The sequence below is a fragment of the Ambystoma mexicanum genome, chromosome 1q (assembly GCF_040938575.1).
Source record: "Ambystoma mexicanum isolate Mex_15411 chromosome 1q, UKY_AmexF1_1, whole genome shotgun sequence".
Lineage (NCBI taxonomy): Eukaryota > Metazoa > Chordata > Amphibia > Caudata > Ambystomatidae > Ambystoma > Ambystoma mexicanum.
This window is the reverse complement of record NC_090922.1, coordinates 1,345,104,860-1,345,124,406: the sequence shown is the minus strand read 5'-3', so window position 1 is coordinate 1,345,124,406 and position 19,547 is coordinate 1,345,104,860. Positions and strand designations below refer to the sequence as shown.

Here is a 19,547-nt window from a genome sequence, read left to right as displayed (position 1 = left end):
CAGCCGATTCAACAAGTTTTTTCACAGGGTGGGGGTTTGCGGGGGGGGTGCAGGGAAAGGATTTATTCACCTACTTTTACATTTATAAAGCGCACTACTTGGGCATCAAGGCACAGTCTTTTTTAAAATTGGTTTTTAGGGTAGTGGTGTTGTATAAGGGTGGTTTTTGGGGCTTGGCATTCATAAAAACATGCAGCAAAAAAAAATAGAAAAAATAGGTCTAATTGCCACTACAGTGAGCTGTACCAGATTTGTTTTTATATAGTGCAATGCGTTGGATTCCTACAGTTTTTAAGCCCTGCAACAATAACCATCACCCAATGTAATGATTCTCCTATATGAGTATTCTTCAAATAATTCAGAGTGCTACCAATAGCATCTGGGTGTTGATCAAATACTCCAGGGCGTGGTTGATGGGCAAAGCACTTACTGGTAATGTTCTTCCTTCGGATTCTCCTCCAACAGACTTTTCATCTAGATCAGTATCCACCAGTGTCATCTGTTTTCTGAAAACTGCACAGTGGGCATAGCGTAGCTTGAAGACCACCAGACATTCAGCTTCTCCTACTACAACGCCACCACTGTATAAATGGGCAGACCGCGGCAGATTTCTCCCCTTTTTAATCTAGGATCATGTTAGGATGCATGTCCAGACCATCGCCCCTCCTAAACAATTCAGATTGCAAAAAATATATTAGAATATGGATTGGAACACGGGCCGGTGTAAGGGCGGAGGGGTGTATCATGAGTAAGGACAAGTGGCAGAGCAGAAACCCATGGAAGGGAACATTCGAGTAGGCCTGAATCCTCGCAAACCCTGTTCTCCTATAACCATACAGAACAACAAGGCTTTACTTCTTGCCTTATTAGTGCCTCCCGATTCTCAAGCACGCTAATAGAAAAACACATGCCCCCACATCAGATAGATTTTTGAACTAATTAGGTAGGAATGTGTGCAGCCAAGACATGAAAGGGTGCGGCCTAGCAGCAAGATCGTATTCTTAGGAGCAAAGGCAAAGGTGAAAAACATGAAGTAAACATTTGACATGCGAAAAAATGAAGATTTTGGGCACTCGTGTCCCAGAATAAAGGTCACTCCATTTGAACTGTTTGGTATTGGTTGGAAGAAAGTTAAAACGCGCACTGCCAAGAAAATATATTTACGTGAAAAATCCTATTTAAAAGTAATGTTGTAGTCACAAATACACTTGTGTTGATTTCCTAAGAATATTTAATCAGATAGCGAATAGTCAACACGTGTTTCGATCCAACAGGTCGTCCTCAAGGCCTGATGTCAAAAGTGTTGAATATATGTACCATATAATGGTGGCGTCATGAAAAAAAGACTGCAAGAAGAGCCAGTAGAGTAGTATGTAAGGATATATTGGTCACAATACCACAGATCAGCAGTTTATATCTTTAAGATAAACCTCAATTGATGTGGTGACAGGTAAGTGCTGGTCTTGTAGATGGAAGAGTGAATGTTTTCTCTAGTAGCAAATCTTTGCGTAGATCGCATGAAAACTAAAGCCGTGCCTCTAATGGCGTGTTCCCATTGCTGAGGAGTGAGTAAAGGGTTGGATCCCTGAAACGCTTCTTGCAGTCCTTTTTCATGACGACACCACTATATGGTACATATATTAAACACTTTTGAAATCCGGCCTTGAGAAGGACCTGTTGGGTCGAAACACGTGTCGGCTATTCGTTATCGGATTAAATATTCTTATGAAATCAACACAAGTGTATTTGTGACTACAACATTACTTTTAAATAGGATTTTTCACAGAAATATCTTTTCCTGGCAGTGCGCGTTTAACCTTACTTGCAATGTCTCGCCTTCAAAGTGTTTTTGTGTGATATAACAGATACCTTAGCTAACACTTAAGGCCATTCGTTATTCCCAATCAAATGCCCCGATTGGAAGTAAGGTAACACAAAAACAACCAATAGCAAACATTTCTACTAGATTCGGGCCTTGTTGGGGGGGGAGGCAGTGGAAGTATAAACGCAGCAGGCCCCTTTTTCTTCCAGGTGGAGTTTTTATTGCACCAGTGGATTTGGCGAACCCCTTACCTTCAATCACTCTATTTGAACTACTAGATGTGCAGGGAAATGGGCCCTAAATCTTTCACGAACTGGATTGGTGGGGCAGCAAGTTTGATTAAAAAAAAATCATAACAACGTGATCTACGTTTTGTGCCAGGGAGAGCCAAGAATGATGACCATATGGTGGGGCTGACATGATAGGGGCACCAGCGTGTCTGGGATGAGAAAAGGGTTTCTTTGTCCTCAAGGACCAGGCTGACCTGAAAGAGTCCCATCAAGATCATATTGATAACCAGGTGTAGGTCACATGGTTCGGATAAAAGGTAGGGTGTTGCCAATTGATGTTAACCAATTTCCTTACAGTATTTCATGATGGACGAGGACGCTACCCATGTGGGCTGAATATGAGAGAGAAGACAATGGGGCCAATGGGAGAATGGGCCATAAGTGATCATTAGCATGTAAATAGGCGGCAGCCAATAAGGCTGCATATCGACTTCGCCATGAGTGACAATTTGTGCTTTTATAACTTCAATCTTGTGCGGAAGAGGTTAAAAAGCTCTGTGGCAGTGAATTCATAATACCCCGTCACCTTTTCCTTTTTGTACACACAAATATAACTCTTGTCTTTCTCAAAAGCGGGTGCATTTAGTCTTTCCATAGCGGGTTGTATTTTCTTGGTCTGATCATTGGGTGTTGCCTCACATTTTTGGTGGCCCCGATGTGATCCCAGTGACACCCATGAAGATGGATGATTTCTGGCTCTGGATCCGTAGTGTAAGCGTCCACCTACAGCGACCAGTCCCCTCTATGCACAGCCTTTGAGAGGTTTACAGGAGCCGTGTTATCAGAATTCTTGTCTGTTCTTTGGAGTGGGCGCTGTCACCGGATTGTGCAGGCCGTTGATGCGACCCAGTCACTGAGGGCTTCGGGTGAACACGCAGACGTAAGTGCGCTCCATTTTTGGAGATACATAAGTGAGACATGAGGAGAGTGTGCAAGTGTTAGAGAGTGGGTATATATGTGTTGAGAGGAGAGTGTGGATTGAGGAAGTAGAAAACCACGTGGTGTTGTATATATTTTTATTGAGACCTTTATATTAAGATTTGTGGAGTAACCAGATCCTTTCCTTAGGTAATAGAGGAAGAAGACATTGCTGTATAATGGAAGAACAGATGATATGCATACATGCTCTGTTTATTTAGTGAGCCTGAGATCTCTCCATCCAGTATATAGGGAGGTTGTGGGAAGGAAAAAGTAGTTGTGGTCGAGTCCTTCGTGGACTGGGATCTCACCATCCGATACAGTGGGGCTGTTGGAACGAAAAAGTAGAATATTTTTGTGATTTTGTTAGTGAGTTTTTTCTTTTTGTGTGGTATGGTTAGTATTGGTTAAAGCAGAGTTGAGTGGGGTGAAAGGTGTGTTTGATATTGATATTTTATGGAAGATTGTCCCACTGATTTTACTAAGACATTATGTGGGGCGACTACTAGGTGCAGTACTGTTACTACTGCAGTTACTGTCCCAAACGCTCCTATGGAAACAGACAGGTGTCCACCACTAGCATGCTACCCCACGCAGGCTGTGTCAGGATATACAAATCTTATGTATGCTCCACTGACTACTACAACAACCCGCCACCTACGTCAAGAATCTTCCCAATCCAACAGCGTCAACCACTGGGAGGGGTAAAGGGCTGAGGGAGGTGATGAAAAACAACAGGAGTTGAAAGATGCATTTGTCAGGTTTCCAGGGGGAGCTAATTCCAGCAAACTATCTCATGCCCCCAAATCATACAATAGGGGAGCAAGTTCTCCAAAACCACGCACAAATCCACGTATACTTTCCCTCCACAACAGGATCAGACTCGATTCCCCTTTGTGCGTTTCTTGTTGCAAGACACGTAAAGCTGTGCGTGGAAGACACAACACACGTTATGGTAAGCAAAGGAAGTTGGCATGGAGACTGTGGCACCTACGTTAGCTTTCCGCTCACTTCACACGCATGCTACGGGTCTTGTGATCTTGTCCTTTTTGTCAGCCTTGCGGCACTTCTGATTTTGCTGAAGTACGTTTGGATTTTTGCCACGACTCTCTTGATCGACTTATTGTATTTATTGCCTGCCTGCTGGATTCCTTTTGCTTAACCCTCCTATGCTGTGTTGCCTCAGAAATATTGTCTCCTTGTGTTTTCCTTTGACTCAGAACTTTGTACCCGGACTGCCTCTGCCTTACTCCTTGTATCCACACTGCCCACTCTGTTGCCGACTCGTTTGCTCTACTGGATTCCCTCACCAAGTAAGCCAGGAAGCATCCGCCTTCTTCCCGCTTCGTACGGACTAGAGCCTTCCATTGTACGGATGTGGGAGACTGGGAAGTGTCCTCGTTCCGTCGGGTCCGTTGAACTGAAGACTTTCTTCCCTGTTTAGGTGTCTGCGTGCCATCAGGCATTAGTTTGTTCCGGACTTGCCACCGTTTCTTGGGCTTACCCATCCCTAACACTCCATCGTCCCTGCTCCCTCAGCGCTTCCAGAGACATTGCAGACTCATGTGAATGGTAAGCCTCACCTCATTGAGTACACATTTAATCACGTAACTGTATTATTACCTTTCACAAATTAAACGGGGATAAATATATATTACAGATTTTCAAGACACCTGCATTTCACCTTGTGGCCAACAGCTGTTGCTAGAGCCTTCACTAGCCAGTCCTCCATCCAGAGGTCAGCCACTGGTGATGGTGGGAGAAGCCTGCATGATTTTAAGAGTCGTACCTAATCTGGTTCACCCTTTTATTTTCTAGGATATGTGGTGGTCGTATGGGTCCATTCTTTCAAGGAATAGATCCCTCTATATTGATTATCTTCTCCATACACAGGGTTATATTGTTAGAAAGAACTGGTCTACTACACTACGTGGGCGAATTCTGACAATCAGAAGACTACACAATGGATCCTAACGACACTCTAGCTCAGATCATGCAAGTGGTCACAGACTTGCGTGCAGATATGGCCATGAATCATGCTTCCACTCAAAGACGTATTGAAGAGTTACAAGCGGAATTTAAGACAGCTGTCCCTAATCCTGCAATTGCTTCAAGCCGCAGACCTCAAAATATTGGGGTTACAACAAGGTGACTCCACCTTGTTATCATACCTGGCTCAGTTCAATCTGCTGGTAGCCGGGATGGGCTGGCCAGAAGATAAGAAAGCGTCCTTATTTTCTAAAGGGCTTTCTGATTCCTTGAAGGATACCCTAGCTACTGTTCCTATCATTCCCATGGCCTTTCCAAAACTCTTGGATACGGTACTCCAAATTGACGCTTGAAAGGCTGAAAGGAAGGGTGAGAAAAGGACATTGGTTCCGTTAACCATGACTTCTGAAAACCCTGCTACAGCGAATAGCAAACCTATGCAGATCAGCGAAGTGAGGGGTCCTTTAACGGCTGCAGAATGGGAACTAAGAAAAAAAGAACAACTTTCTACTGCGGTTCTTCGGAACACCACCTTAAAGCCTGTAACAAGAAGCCAAAGAAGTAGGGAAATGCCAAAGCTCGGCAGTAGAGGGGGTCGGATTGCGGGGCTCACCACCTCCAGACTCCTACGGGTCAAACCCTTTCACCATTTCCACTTGATGCTCGTTCCTAGACAAAGATGAGTGGTCTATAGATGCAGTGCTTGATTCTGGAGCTACTGGTAACTATATTGATGGTGCTTTTGCTAAAAAATTAGATATTCCTACTGTCCCAAAACCTCATCCTGTATTGGTGAACGAGGTAGATGGCACCACGTTGCTTTCAGGTTTGGTAACACAACAAACCGTGGATCTGACAATGACCACTGCTAGTGGTTACAAAGCAATCATCTGTTTTGACTTTATTGCCGCTCCACAATATCGGTTAATATTAGGTCTACCCTGGCTGAGACTCCACAATCCTGTCGTGGATTGGCAGTCAGGGGAGGTGGAGTTTGTGTCTAACCACTGAAACTTTCTGTCTACATCCTGATATTGTGACAAGCAACTCTTGTCGCCCGCTGATTAGCGTTTCTTCATCTATAGGGGCCATCGCGTCCACTCACTTAACTAAAGAATATGAAATCTTCAAGAACGTATTTGACGCTGAAGGGGCCGATGTCCTCCCTCCACATAGGCCCTATGATTGCCCAATTGACTTAGTCCCTGGGGCCAAGATACCATCAGGTTGGATCTATTAATTAAACCAGAAGGAGGACCAAATACTTAAGGAACTTCTCGATAAATCCCTGAAAACGGGTTTCATCCGCCCATCATGTTCCCCTGCAGCGTCACCACTGTTCTTTGTACCGAAGATGGCGGGGGATCTTTGACCTTGTATTGACTACCACGCCTTAAAAGCGCTAACCATCAGAAACCAGTACCCCATCCCTTTAATTTCCGTTCTACTGGATCAGTTAGGCTCTTCAGTGGTGTTTACTAAGTTAGTCCTCTGTGGGGCCTATAATTTGGTAAGGATACGACAATGGGATGAGTGGAAAATGGCATTTAAAACCAAGTACGGCTTGTCAGAGTACTGTGTGATGCCGCTTGGTCTGTGCAACGCCCTGGCGACATTCCAGCACTTCATCAATGATGCCTTTAGAGACATGATGGACCAGTTTTTAGTCGTTTATCTTGACGACATCTTGATTTACTCCGTGTCTCATGAACTCCATGTACAACACCTCACGCATGTCTTGCAACGGCTGCGTGAACACTCGTCATATGCCAAGCTTTGAGAAGTGCATATTCCATGTAAACAGTGTCGAATTCCTTGGGTATGAAATCACTGATAGGAGCATTCAGATGTGCACTTCCAAGGTTAGGGCTGTCCTGCACTGGCCGGTTCCTAAAACCCTAACAATCGTTTCTTGGTTTCAGCAATTTCTATCGACAATTGAGGTTGCGACTCCTCTGACTGCACTCACTAGTAGTAAGAAACCATTCCTGTGGAACCCTGCAGCTGATCACGCTTTTGAGGCTCTTAAAGTGGCCTTTACGACAGCACCAGTACTACAACATCAAGAGCCAGCAATACCCTATGTGGTTATACCATCACGGAAAAAAGGACTCCTGGCTGCCCGTGATGCGTTCCTAGTCTGAAGACATCATTTATTGGGCACAGTAGTTCCGGTTCAAGTTTATACGGACCATCGAAATCTCGTGGCCTTGCAGTCACTGCAATGTTCTACAGCCCGTCATGCACGTTTGCATGAGTTATTTTCTAAGTTCCACTTCACCATCACATATCATCCCGGTTATTGGCATTCCAAGGCGGATGCGTTGTCTCGCATTTCCGGGGACCCTGCTCCATGTGCTGGACAGGGTGTCTTATTGCTGCCAAATCAGGTCATATGTGGATGTACCCTGAAACCCACCATGAAATCCATTTTTCAAACCTGGGTTGAAACCAATACACAGGCTAACACTGACGTTTACGTTTGCCGGGAGCCGATTTCAACATACTAGACTTCCTCAAGTGCACTGTGAGTCCCCTAAGTAGATGTGTGTTATATGAAGATTTAGTCAACCTCTATGTTCCTAGTACTAGAATACAGTATGTGGATGACTTGTTGGTGTGGAACAGTACAGAATACCAATGCATGGAGGACTCTATCGCGTTTTTAAAATTGTTAGCTGACAAAGGCTACAAGGTGGACCGAGCAGAATTTCATTGTCAGCAGGAAGTGTTGTACTTGGGACAGTTGATCTTTATGGACAGCAAAAGAGTAACCCCAGAGCGAGCGGCAGAAGCAGTGCACGCCACACAGTGAAGGATATACAGAAATTTCTGGGAAATTTGTAATTATTGTATAGCATGGATCTTTGATTGCACACCACTGCTACAGCCCCTTAAAGAAGCACAGAGTACGAAAAATAAGATCGTCTGGACTGATGATAGTCACCAAGTTTCAGGGGCTTAGAGTATTGGCTACACCCGAATATACACAAGAGTTATCCCTTTTCCCATTCTGCTGGCCAAATGAGGACTGGTGTACTGACACAACACAGGACAATGGGGCATAAACCTTTGGCCTATTACATAGGCATGTTATATTCTGTCATGCAATGAACAAGTATTGGCTTCTGGCGACTATTGTCATGGGTTGTTCATTAGCATTGTATGTGGAACATGCAGTTTTTGTGATACTAGAACGATACAAATCCACTTTTACTACTCAAAGGTTTTCTGCATATGAAGTAATATTTTCAAACCGGTCCATTCGTATTGTTCATTGTAAGATAATAAACCCAGCTACCTTTTTGACTGAACCCATTACTGATGACGAGGTGCACAACGGTTACCTATGAAGGTCCAGAAGATGTATCCTACAAGGACCGCAACTATGCCCTTCAAGAAGAAGTGTATTTTTGACAGGTCTTCGACTATTGACCAGGACACAGGTCCGAGACAAACTGGGGCTGCAGTAGTGCATCTGGTTGAGGGAGAATTTGAGGTTGTCTTGAGGCAGCGCACTGATGCCGAGTAACTATATATTCGGACTCTGCGTACGTTACGACAACTGTTCACTCAGGATTGTCGAGAAGAATGAGGCGAGAGATCCATAGAGCTGATGGATCCCCTGTGCAGGTGGAGACAAATGTGGAGAAAAGTACAGGGAAGGTTGTGATGCAGCAAGCTCTGGCGTTGGTGGCCTTTCACCAACTCCACTATCCCTCCCACGTATCTAAACAACATACTGCAGCAGATATTCAAGAGATTGGTATGCGCCCAATATTCAGGAATTGTTATCGTTGTTTATGTCCAATTGTGTAGTGTGCCAGACCTATAGTACAGGACAAACATTGAAGATATTTAAAAGGCACTTTGCCTCTCCCTATTGGTCAATTTCGGGATTAACAAATACATTTTGCCGATATGGGAGAAAGGTGTAACTCTTTTCAGTACTTGATAGTGGTTGTTTGATCTTTCTCCGGTTGGACTGAGGCAGGTCCGTGTGCACATCCGGATGCCAAATCAGGCACCATGTTTTTGGTGAGAGAAGTGTTTCCCCGATGGGGAGAGTGCAATACTCTCAGAAGCGATAATGGCGCCCACTTCTTCAATGAGTGGTATAAGGAGATTGTAGCTCTTTTAGAAATAAAGCACAAGCTGTGTTCCATTTATCACCCTCAGGCCAATGAGGTTCTGGAGAGGATGAACTGTAAGCTTAAAACAAAATTATCTAAGCTGCGTGCAACACTGAACAGGAATTGGGTGCATTGTCTCCCCTTGGTCTTGTTCAGTTTAAGGACTCTCCCCTGTAAGGATCATCACATCTCCCCTCATGAGATTGTGACAGGGAGACGTATGCACATGCCATTAACTCCAGTGCGGAGTGCTTCAGATGCTCACAGGGCTATGCTGATCCTGGCGGATGAATTCCATTAGTATTTTACTCAGTTAACGAAGTGTAGTAAACAACTTGCTCAACAGATTGCTCCACAGCGCTCAGAGGACACCGGAATCTGCACGCTTGCCCCCTTTACAATTTTTCCCTAATAAGGTGTACATTAAGAATGTTGTGAGAAGGTGGAGTGAGCCCCATTATAATGGCCTGTACACTGTAGTATATGCCACTCCCCTTGCTGTCAAAATAAAGGATTTGCATTATTGGGTCCCTTTGTCTGATGTTCGAAAAGCACCACAAAGCGTACCCCCGCCTGTTTTGCATTTTGACCGAATGCTTTTAAATTACTGTTGATGTCTGACAAATTTGTTTTTTACTCATAGCAGTATAGGTTATATTGTTTGCTTTTTGTCTCCTTTTTTAATTAGATTTTTCAAGGAGAATTTTTTCAGGAAGGTTTTCGTTAAAAGATATATATGTTCTTCAGTGATTTTTCTATACCATGGTTATTGCAATGACTAGATTGTGGTACAAGATTAAAAATGTGTTTTTTAACATACTTGCAGTGCCATGCTTTATCCACCTTTGTGTGGGTTTGCGGTTATATGGGTAGGCCATGTAACGGGGGGTGGGAATGCAGCAGTAATATTGCAAAGAATGTACATATGTTCAAGCTTTTGATATGTTTTTTGAAGCTACAACACTAATTACAGTGGTAAATTATAAGCGAATAAAGATAATGGATACTTTATTATGGGATTTAAAAGTATGACTGAAAAGAAGTTTAGAGGAATAAAAAAGAATATGATCAGTACAAGGGAATAGTGCTTGATACAATGACCATTGTGCACCAACCAGAGTTCAACAATGTTGGTATAGGTATATGAGCTCAGTGGGGAAACAAGAGGTACAAGGGGAGTTATGTCTACTTCCTCATCCCCAACGCGTCGGGAGCAAGCCCCCAAAACGTTAGTGGGAGATATCACCCCTAGAGGCTCAGTGTTTGGTACATTTAGCACTGTGTAGGGTTCAAAGAATGTTCCAAGGGCACAAAGTACAAGTCATACTAATGGACAAAGATGAAGAGACGTGGGCAAAAGACAATAGTTCCCCTTCAATGCATGCCTCGGCCTACACCAAAATTGAGTGGAGTATTGTTTATATCGAACAGATGGGAGACTAGGAATGTGAGCTGTGCAGCAGGGGGTTTGTAGAAGATATATGGAATGTCAATAAGAACTGTTTCGAGATATGGTCTGCATACATATCTAAACTGACATGGGTTGAAGCATGTGAAACACAGGAAGTGAAGGATGAATATCAGTTCTATTTTCGAGGGCATGGGACTGTTAGAGTAGGCACCAAAACGAAGTGCAATACGACACTGTTCATTCCAGACCTTGCAAGAGGAACAGCCGCGTTGATGGACATCTACTGGGGAAGCAACCAACAACAAGCATACCTGCACTTCTCACCCTCTTGGCAACACACCTGTGCATTGACAACCCTGCATTCAGCTATGGTGGTGGTGCCAGAAGCACACTTGGCAATAGCATCACAACGAGAGGTGGTCTATTCAATTGCACCGCCTATACACCCCCTCCCCCACAGGTGAAGAACAGGCAGTTGGTGAGGTTGAGGAATAAGAGATCTAACTGTCGGAAGAGTCGTCCAAACTGCTTAGGGCAATTCCAGACAAATACCGACTGTACACCAAAACAGAAGTATTCTTCGCCTCGCTCATGACTCCAGGAATCCAGGCTACAGCAAATGTCAAGTGGCTGCAGATTGTTCGGTGGGAAATGATCCAGTTGGCGAAGGACACCGAACAAGGCCTCAATGACATCAAAAGTGTGCTGAGGGCTATCCGGTTGAGGACGATTCAAAATAGATACATTCTAGATCTTCCAACTGTGATGGAAGTAGGGAGTGTGCAAGAAGATAGAGTTGTCATGTTGCACATATATATGGAACAAGTTACTTACCTGTAACTGTTGTTCTCCAGCATGGGTCTGACATGGATTCACATGCTCATGAATATTCCCCGTCGTCAGGCCGGGAATCCTCGGTATAGAAAAAAATCAGTTTCAGTTTCGTTTCTGATCTGTCTTTCTCAGTAGTAACCAATCACTGGTCTCTGGGTCATACTGCTCCCAGCCAATGACTGCCCTCTCCCTAAGCCCCGCCGCTGGCAGCCATTCTCAGATTTGGTAGCACGTGAAGTGGCAGTATGACCAAGTGAAGAGCCACAGAGGGGTAGGCGGGAGGGTTCGCATGTGAATCCATGCCAGACCCATGCTGGAGAACAACAGTTACATGTAAGTAACTTGTTCCTTCTCCAGTATGGTGTCTGGCATGGATTTACATGCTCATGAATATAAGAATACATAGTAGTATACACATGCACAACCACGGGAGGTGGCAAAAGGCTCAATATCAAGCAATACAACAACTCAACATTAAGCAACTCTTACCTCCTCATCAGGCTCACCTTAGGCGAACAGGTTGCGCAGCACTGCCTGGCCGACTATGGACTCCTCCCTGGAATCCCGGTCGACGCAGTAGAATCTCGTGAAGGTGTGCGTCAACCTCCACGTAGCAGCCCTGCAGATGTCGAGCAGAGGCACACCAGACAGGAACGCCGTGGTAGCAGCGATCGCACTGGTCGAATGGGCCCTCGGACGGCCTGGCAACAGCCGGTTTGCCAACCGGTGACAGTGCATGATGCAGCCGGAGAGCCATCTGGAAATGGAAGTCTTCGAGAGAGCTTTCCCTTGATTCACAGGTCCAAAGTTCACAAACAGCTGTGATGTCTTCCAAAACTCTTTGTGCGGTCCACGTAGAACTTCAGCGCTCTAGCTACATCCAGCGAGTGCAGAGTCCTCTCAGCTGGCGACAAAGGCGATGGGAAGAAAACTGGCAACACCAAGGGCTCGTTGAGGTGGAAGTCCGACGGCACCTTGGGCATGAAGGAAGGGTGCGTCCTCAGCACCACCCTCGTGTCGTGAAACGTCAAGTACGGAGGCTTGCAAGACAGGGCCTGGATCTCTCCCACTCGTCGTGCAGAGGTGATGGCCACGAGGAATGCTGTCTTCCACGACAGAAACTTCAAAGGCACTGAATGCATAGGCTCCAATGGGGCTCCCCATAAGCCTAGTCAGCACCACGTTGAACTCCCACGCCGGGGCAGGGGCCTTCACCGGCGGGAATGATCAGAACAGTCCTTTCATACATTCAATCACCAGTCGATGAGACCACAAGGACGCCCGTCCTGTAGTTCTGGTGTAACGTGAGACGGCAGCCAGATGTACCATGATGGAGGCGTGAGATAGGCCAGCCCTGGCCAAAGACAATAGGTACGGCAATACTTGAGGGGCCGTAATCCGCAGAGGGTTAATCTTCTGTGCACGGCACCAGACAGAGAACCTCTTCCATTTGTGTCCGTAGCACTTGAGAGTTGAGGATGCCCTGGCCTTCGCGAGAACCTCTCTGCAGTCAGCCGGGATGTCGTATCCTCCAAACTCTAGTGCTGCAGGAGCCTGGCCTGCAAGATCAGCGACTCCGGTTCGTGATGAAGAATTGCGCCTCGTTCTCTGGAGAGAAGATTCGTGTCCGTTGGCAGCTTGACTGGTGTGGACGCTGACAAGTCCAGAATGTCCGGGAACCAGATCTGCCTCAGCCACGCCGATGCGACAAGGATCATCCTGCACCGGGACCTCTTAAGCTGGTTGACGAGCTGGAGTAGCAATGGCAACGGCGGGAATGCATAAAGGAACAGGCCGTCCCAGGGGAACGAGAAAGCATCGCCCATGCTCCTCGGCTGGGGAAACCTGCTGGCGAATCTCCGGCACTTGGAGTTCACCGCCGTCGCGAAGAGATCGATCTGGGGTTTGCCCCATCGTCGGAAGAGTCAGTCCACTTGATCCTGGCGCAGTTCCCACTCGTGGCACGAGCACAGCTCTCTGCTGAGTGAGTCGGCGATGGTGTTTTTTATCCCTGCCAGATGAAAGGGTACCAGAAACATCCCTTGGGCGACGGCCCAATGCCACAGATCCTGGGCTTCCTTGGATAGGGCAGGGGATCTGGTTCCGCCCTGCTTCCGAATGTAAAACATCGTGGTGGTGTTGTCGGTGAAGATCCTCACCACCTTGCCCTTGAGGGACGGAAGGAAAGACCCGAGGGCCCAAAACACTGCATGGAGCTCCAAGATGTTGATGTGGAGAGTCTTCTCCTCTGGGAGCCAAAGGCCTCTTGCGTGGAGACCCCCGGTGTGCGCTCCCCAACCTTCCAGGGAGGCATCCGTCGTCACAGTCACCTGGTGGGCCGGGGCTAGGAAACCTGTTCCCGCTGTCAGATGAGAGCAGACATCGCCTGACAGAACGCTTCGTCCAGCCGGATCCTGTCCTCGAAGCTGCCCGTCGTCTGGATCCAGTGGGCATCGAGGAATTCTTGCAAGGGCCGCATCCGAAGTCTGCAGTGGCGCACCAGATAAATGCAGGAGGACATCATTCCGAGGAGGGACTTGATAGACCTCACTCTGGCCACGTCCGTGGCCAGCAGACGTTGCACCTTTCCCAGGATGGTCCTTATCCTTTCCTCCGACGGTGAGGCCCGCCGCGCCACTGTGTCGAGCTGTGCTCCCAGAAACAGGGCGACTTGCGACGGGACCAGGTGGGATTTTGGAAAGTTGATGGAGAACCCCAGGTTCGTGAGCAGCTGGACGGTCTTCGCAGTGTGTTCCACGTCGAGCTCCCTTGTGCTTGCCCTTATGAGCCAGTCGTCCAGGTAGGGGTAGACGTGGATCCCCTGCAGGCGCAGCCGCACCGCCACCGGTGCTAGGCACTTGGTGAACACCCTGGGCGCTGATTTTAATCCGAACGGGAGGGCCTTGAACTGGTAGTGCCGTCCTTTGACCACGAACCTGAGGAACTTTCGGTGTCTCTTTAGAATAGGGATGTGGAAGTAAGCATCTTCCAAGTCCAACGACGACAGGAAATCGCCCTCCTCCAGCTGTCCCAGCACGTGCTGGAGGGTGACCATCCGGAACTTCTGTGCCTTGATGTATTTGTTTAGTCGTCGCAGGTCCAGGATGGGACGCCATCCTCCGGTCTTCTTCTTCACGAGGAATTATCTTGAGTAAACTCCGGAGCCCCGAAGCCTCTTCGGGACGAGCTGAGCATGGCACCTTTCCTGAGCATCGCCCTTACTTCCAACTGCAGTTGAGAGACGTGATTTTCCTTCCTGGCCACGGGAGGAATGCGGGGCACCTCTTCTGGAACTCGAGGGCGTGCCCCAGGGCCAGGGCATCCAGCACCCAACGGTCGGTGGAGATGGACTCCCACACGCCGACGAACTTCGTCAGCCGGCCTCCCACCGGGGTGCTTCGCCCGACCCGACGGTCGGTTCAATCTTGCTTGGAGGCCCGCTTTGCCTCCTTGACCACCTTGGCGACGACGGCGGGATCCACCTGACTTGCCGCGTCCCCTGTAGGCCTCCTGCGACGAAGACCTTGCCGCTTGACGGTACGTAGAGGAGCGGCACCCTGTCTGCCTCCGGAGCTCCGAAAGGACGGCCGTCGCTGTTGGAGCACACCTAGTGCACGGGCCGTCTCCGTGTCCGTCTTGATCGCCTGAAGGGATTCATCAACCGCCTTGCCAAAAAGGTTGTTCCCATCAAAAGGCATGTCCAAAACCTTGGTCTGAACGTCCTGGGGGAAATCCGTTGCCTCGAGTCATCCTCGTCGTCTCAGGCAAACGCCGTTGCCCAACTGACGGAAACCAGTGTCGGCGATGTCCGTAGCCACCGTAATGGCGTGGTCCGAGGAAATCTCACGTTCCTGTAAGATTTCCAGGGCCTCAGCCCTCTTGTCGTCCGGAAGGAAGTCCAACAGAGGGGCGATCTTGAACCACAACTCCCTGTCGTAGCGGGCTACGATGGCCAGGGCGTTGGCCGCCTTGATGGTCGTCGCTGAAGATGAGATGACCCGTCGTCCCATCGCATCCAGCTTCCTACCCTCGCCGTCCGGAGGGGAGGTTGAAGTCGAGGCCGATGCACCCCCGCTTTCTTCTTGGCCGCCGCCGAAACGACTGAGTCCGGGGTAGGTTGCGCCCTAAGGCACAAGGGGGGAGAGTCGGGGACCCGGTACTTCTTCTCGTACCGGTCCCTCTTCACAGGAGCCGTGGCAGGGTTCTTGAGGAGGGCGAGCCCCTCATCCCAGATGTCATCAAGAAGCGATACGGCGAGGACCGTCTTCCTTTTAGCCTCGCGCAGTTGGTAAAGGAACCCCTCCTTTTCTTCGGGGCAGAGCTGGAAGAGCTCGGATGCCCTGGAAATCATAGCATGGAAGAATCCAATCTCGTCGGGCGGGGACGCCCGGGCAGGGGGCGACGGGGGACACATTCCATCGTCGCCTCCGTCGTCATCCGTACCCGTCGGAGTCGTGTCCATGCCTGTATCATCCCCGTGGGTAGTGGACCGGAGGGAAGGCAGAGAAGGCCGCAGAGGCGGGAGAGGAGGCCTAGGATGCGTCGTCCTCCTATTAAGTGGTGGGCTCTCCGAAGGTCCTGGCTCCGGTTCTCCCGTCGGGTCTGGCTCAGGTACCTCCGTCGGGGGAAGGGGCAACCTAGTCCTTATCTCCGAGCAGAAGGACTGGATGGCTGACAAAATGGCTGCCGAGGTGTCCTGCGGCGCCGGAAACGACGGGAGTGAGGGCTCTTGAGGAGCCTCATCTGCGTCACCGTCGCCCTTGTCATCGCCCTCCTCGGGATCCGTCCCGATGGGCTGGGCCTCCTCCACGACTTGGATGAGCTCCTCTTCAGAGGTTGTGTCCGTATCCACGACGGCCACCAACCCCTCCCCCACCCTTTCCAACGAGGACTTCGTGGGGGTCTTCTCGATGGGCCTGAAAGACTACTCCCTCCGCGGTGGCAGGGAGACTCTGCTACCTGAGGGCGCCTCCACTGGTGTAGCCTCCACAGGCTGAGCAGGGCTGCGGCGACATCCTCAATCGAGGTCTTAGCAGGGTGAATTAAGGCCAATGTCACCTTCTGTACGCCTGGGGCCTTCACCTTGGGGGAAGGGTCCGAGCCTCACTCCCCCTCTGCCGGAATCTTCGAGATCGACCGGGCCTCTCCAGAAGATTTGCCGGGTTCTCGGACTTCCTCTTACCCGAGCCAGAGCGTTGGCTCGTGGTCGATGGCGCCGGGGAGGATGCGCCATGCCTGGCAGCCAAGGAGCCCAACCGCGGACTTTGCGGTGCTTAGCCTTTTGTTGGGCCCCCGCCGCCGAGGCACCCTCACCGGACTTAGAAGACAGCTCAGACTTCTTTTTCTTCTTCTCGTCTGGCAGGCACTTACCTTCCAGCCAGTTGGCGAGACGGAGGTGGCGATCCTTCATGGTCCGCTCCGACATGTTACCACAAAACGTGCAGTCCTTTTCCTTGTGTGTCTTGTCCTCATGGTGACAGAGGCATAGCGAATGCTCGTCCTCCTTGAAAACGTTCTGAAGCTGGCATCCAGGGCAGTTCCTGAACATCTTCCTGGGCGTAGAGCTCCCTTTCTCCTGGGCCATGTCCGGGGTAGGCCTCGGAACTTCTGGAATCCTCCAAAAGCATAACTCGACGAAATCTTCACCCTTGAGGGGAGGAGAAACTCCGAAACGGATCCCCGTTGATCGGAAATAGAAACGGTGGAGCTTGAGGCTCTATTTAACCGAAAAAATGAGAAAATCTCCTGAAAAAAGCGCGAAAACGCAGCAAAAGCTCGAGAGCTAAGCACGAGGACTCCCAACACTTCAACGTGCGGTAAAAATCTGAGGATGGCTGTCAGGGGGGGGCTTAGGGAGAGGTCAGTCATTGGCCGGGGGCAGTATGACCCAGAGACCAGTGATTGGTTACTACTGAGAAAGACAGATCAGAAACGAAACTGATACTGATTTTTTCTATACCGAGGATCCCCGGCCTGACGACAGGGAATATTCATGAGCATGTGAATCCATGCCAGACCCCATGCTGGAGAACCCCAAACGACCGAGAGAACGGGTCCCTGTTAGGTAGAAACCTGTGCAGTTCCCTCTGGGACCACTGCAAAAGATTTAGGACTACAGGTGTTTGGCAGTAAACCCACTTGGTAGCAGTCTGTACCACACAGATTCACTTGGTAGCTGTGGCTGAGCAGTCAGACTTCCCACAAGAAGAGTTAGGCAGTATACAGAGTATTCACAATAGGTCAAGAGTACACAATAGAACAAGTAAACACTGACCAGAGATATAATTATTTATTTAAAACCACATCTAGAAAAACACACAGGCACTAATAATAAGCAATTCAAAAACACGCTCACTAAAAGATATACACTCCCTTAAAAGAATTTTAGGCAAGTAAAGCCCCACTTATTTTCAGACAGCGGTGAGCGCTTAACGTAGATGGCACTCTAATCGTTCGTTTTAAAAAGGGAGAGAAAAGCAGAGAACAAATTGAAACAGATCCCAACACTTTTTCAAGAACACAACAAGAGAGGAAGGCAAGGTAAAACCGTGAAGTTAGAGATCTAGAGGCCGGATCCACTTTCAGAGGATCCAAACGAAATGTGTCCAAGGTCACACGGTTGCAGTGCACAAAAGTCTTGTATAGGTTCAAAAAGGAGTTGGACCACAGAAAGGGACCAGTTAGAGGGTCAAGACGGCCAGCCCAGTCCAGAAGGTTAAGGGGTTATTATTACCTTGTAGCAATCTTCAGAAAGGGAGGCCTAGCGGACACGGTCCCTTAAAGCGGTGAGAATGCTCCAGCGGGGGCAGTTGTTCCTGGCAGCGGGTGCAAGTCGGTGCTTCGTCCGGGGGAAGAGAGGATCTCGTCGTGGAGGAAGACAGGAGTCCATTGCACTGCTAGGGAAGAAACCAGCCGCAGAGTTTCTCAGGTACAAGGAGCGGTCCGGTGATTCACGGTTCAGTGGTGAGTGGCTACCCGGCTGCCGGGGTGCTTGACTCGGGCAGTTCGACCACAAACCGGGCTGGGGTCCGAAGAAAGAAGGGAAAACTGGTTGCGTCCACCAGTCAGGGGAAGAAGCCTCTCCAGCCGGGAGATCTTCTCTGTCGTCGGGAAGTGGTGAGTCGGTTCTGCAGGGCTCCACCGGTGGGGTCGTCGTGGTAGGTCGGCTCAGCTTCTCCCTCGTCGGATTCTCAGGTCCTGTGGCGACTTCTGAAGTTCCAGTCCCCAAAGCCCTGCTTTTATGCAGCATACCCCCATTCACTCAGCCTAGCTGTCAATCAAACATGCTAAGTGGTGGCTCACCACTTGGGCCAATCACACAAGAGTGCGACCCGAGTTACCTAGGTAACTCGGTCCAGGGTGCCTAAACCCCCTCCCACACCCCTGTGGTACCCAGACAGAGTGGCACCACTTTTGGAGGCTTCTGTGGAGAAGCCCGCCAAAAAAGTGGAGCAAAGGGCTCGACTTGGGTTGGAGTCACAGAAGAGAACACAAACGCCATTTTAGAAACGAGTCTTGGCAAAAAATACCAACCAGAGAATTAATATTCATTAAATAAACCGGCGGTATGTTCGAGCCTATGAGAATTTAATAATTAAAGTTGGTAGCCTCGAACAATGGGAAAATCCCATAGGAAAATATTTGTGGTCGAATATCAAAAGTAGTTTCCACTGCCACCAGCCAAAACTCGATCAGGGGGGACGGAGACGTGCCCCCTCGACTAACAGACCCCGGGGCAATCGAATTGCCCCTACCAGTACGTCCACAATATGATGCTTTGTACTGGTTTCTGTTAATAATTTGGGACTAGAAAAGCCAATGGTGACTTTACATGCCCTAGGAGACAGTAGTCAGTCCCAGGGTATGGAGTCTATGGTGGGGTGTCTCTATGACACCCCTGTGTTACGGCACGGAGGGTGCTGTGTAACACACATAGGAAAAACACATGAGACCCTATGGAGTAAAGGACCCCATAGCCCATAAAACACATTACCAGTCAAAGCAATACCATACATCATGTCCAAGAGTGGGAGGAAAAGAGTCTCACTCTTGGCAGGAGGAACAAAAACAAACTCCAGAAATCCAGCAAAGCTGCTGGGGGACTCACTAGGTTAGGAAATTCAGCCTAAAGAGAGAATTCTCCCTAACAG

The 19,547-nt window shown here is 48.8% G+C and overlaps 1 protein-coding gene across 2 annotated transcripts in view; it reads right to left on the bottom strand.

Moving 5' to 3' along the window:
- The window catches only part of EPS15 (epidermal growth factor receptor pathway substrate 15), a 1,698,287-nt gene that overhangs the window by 1,179,359 nt on the left and 499,381 nt on the right, over positions 1–19,547 (bottom strand). The window lies entirely within an intron of this gene.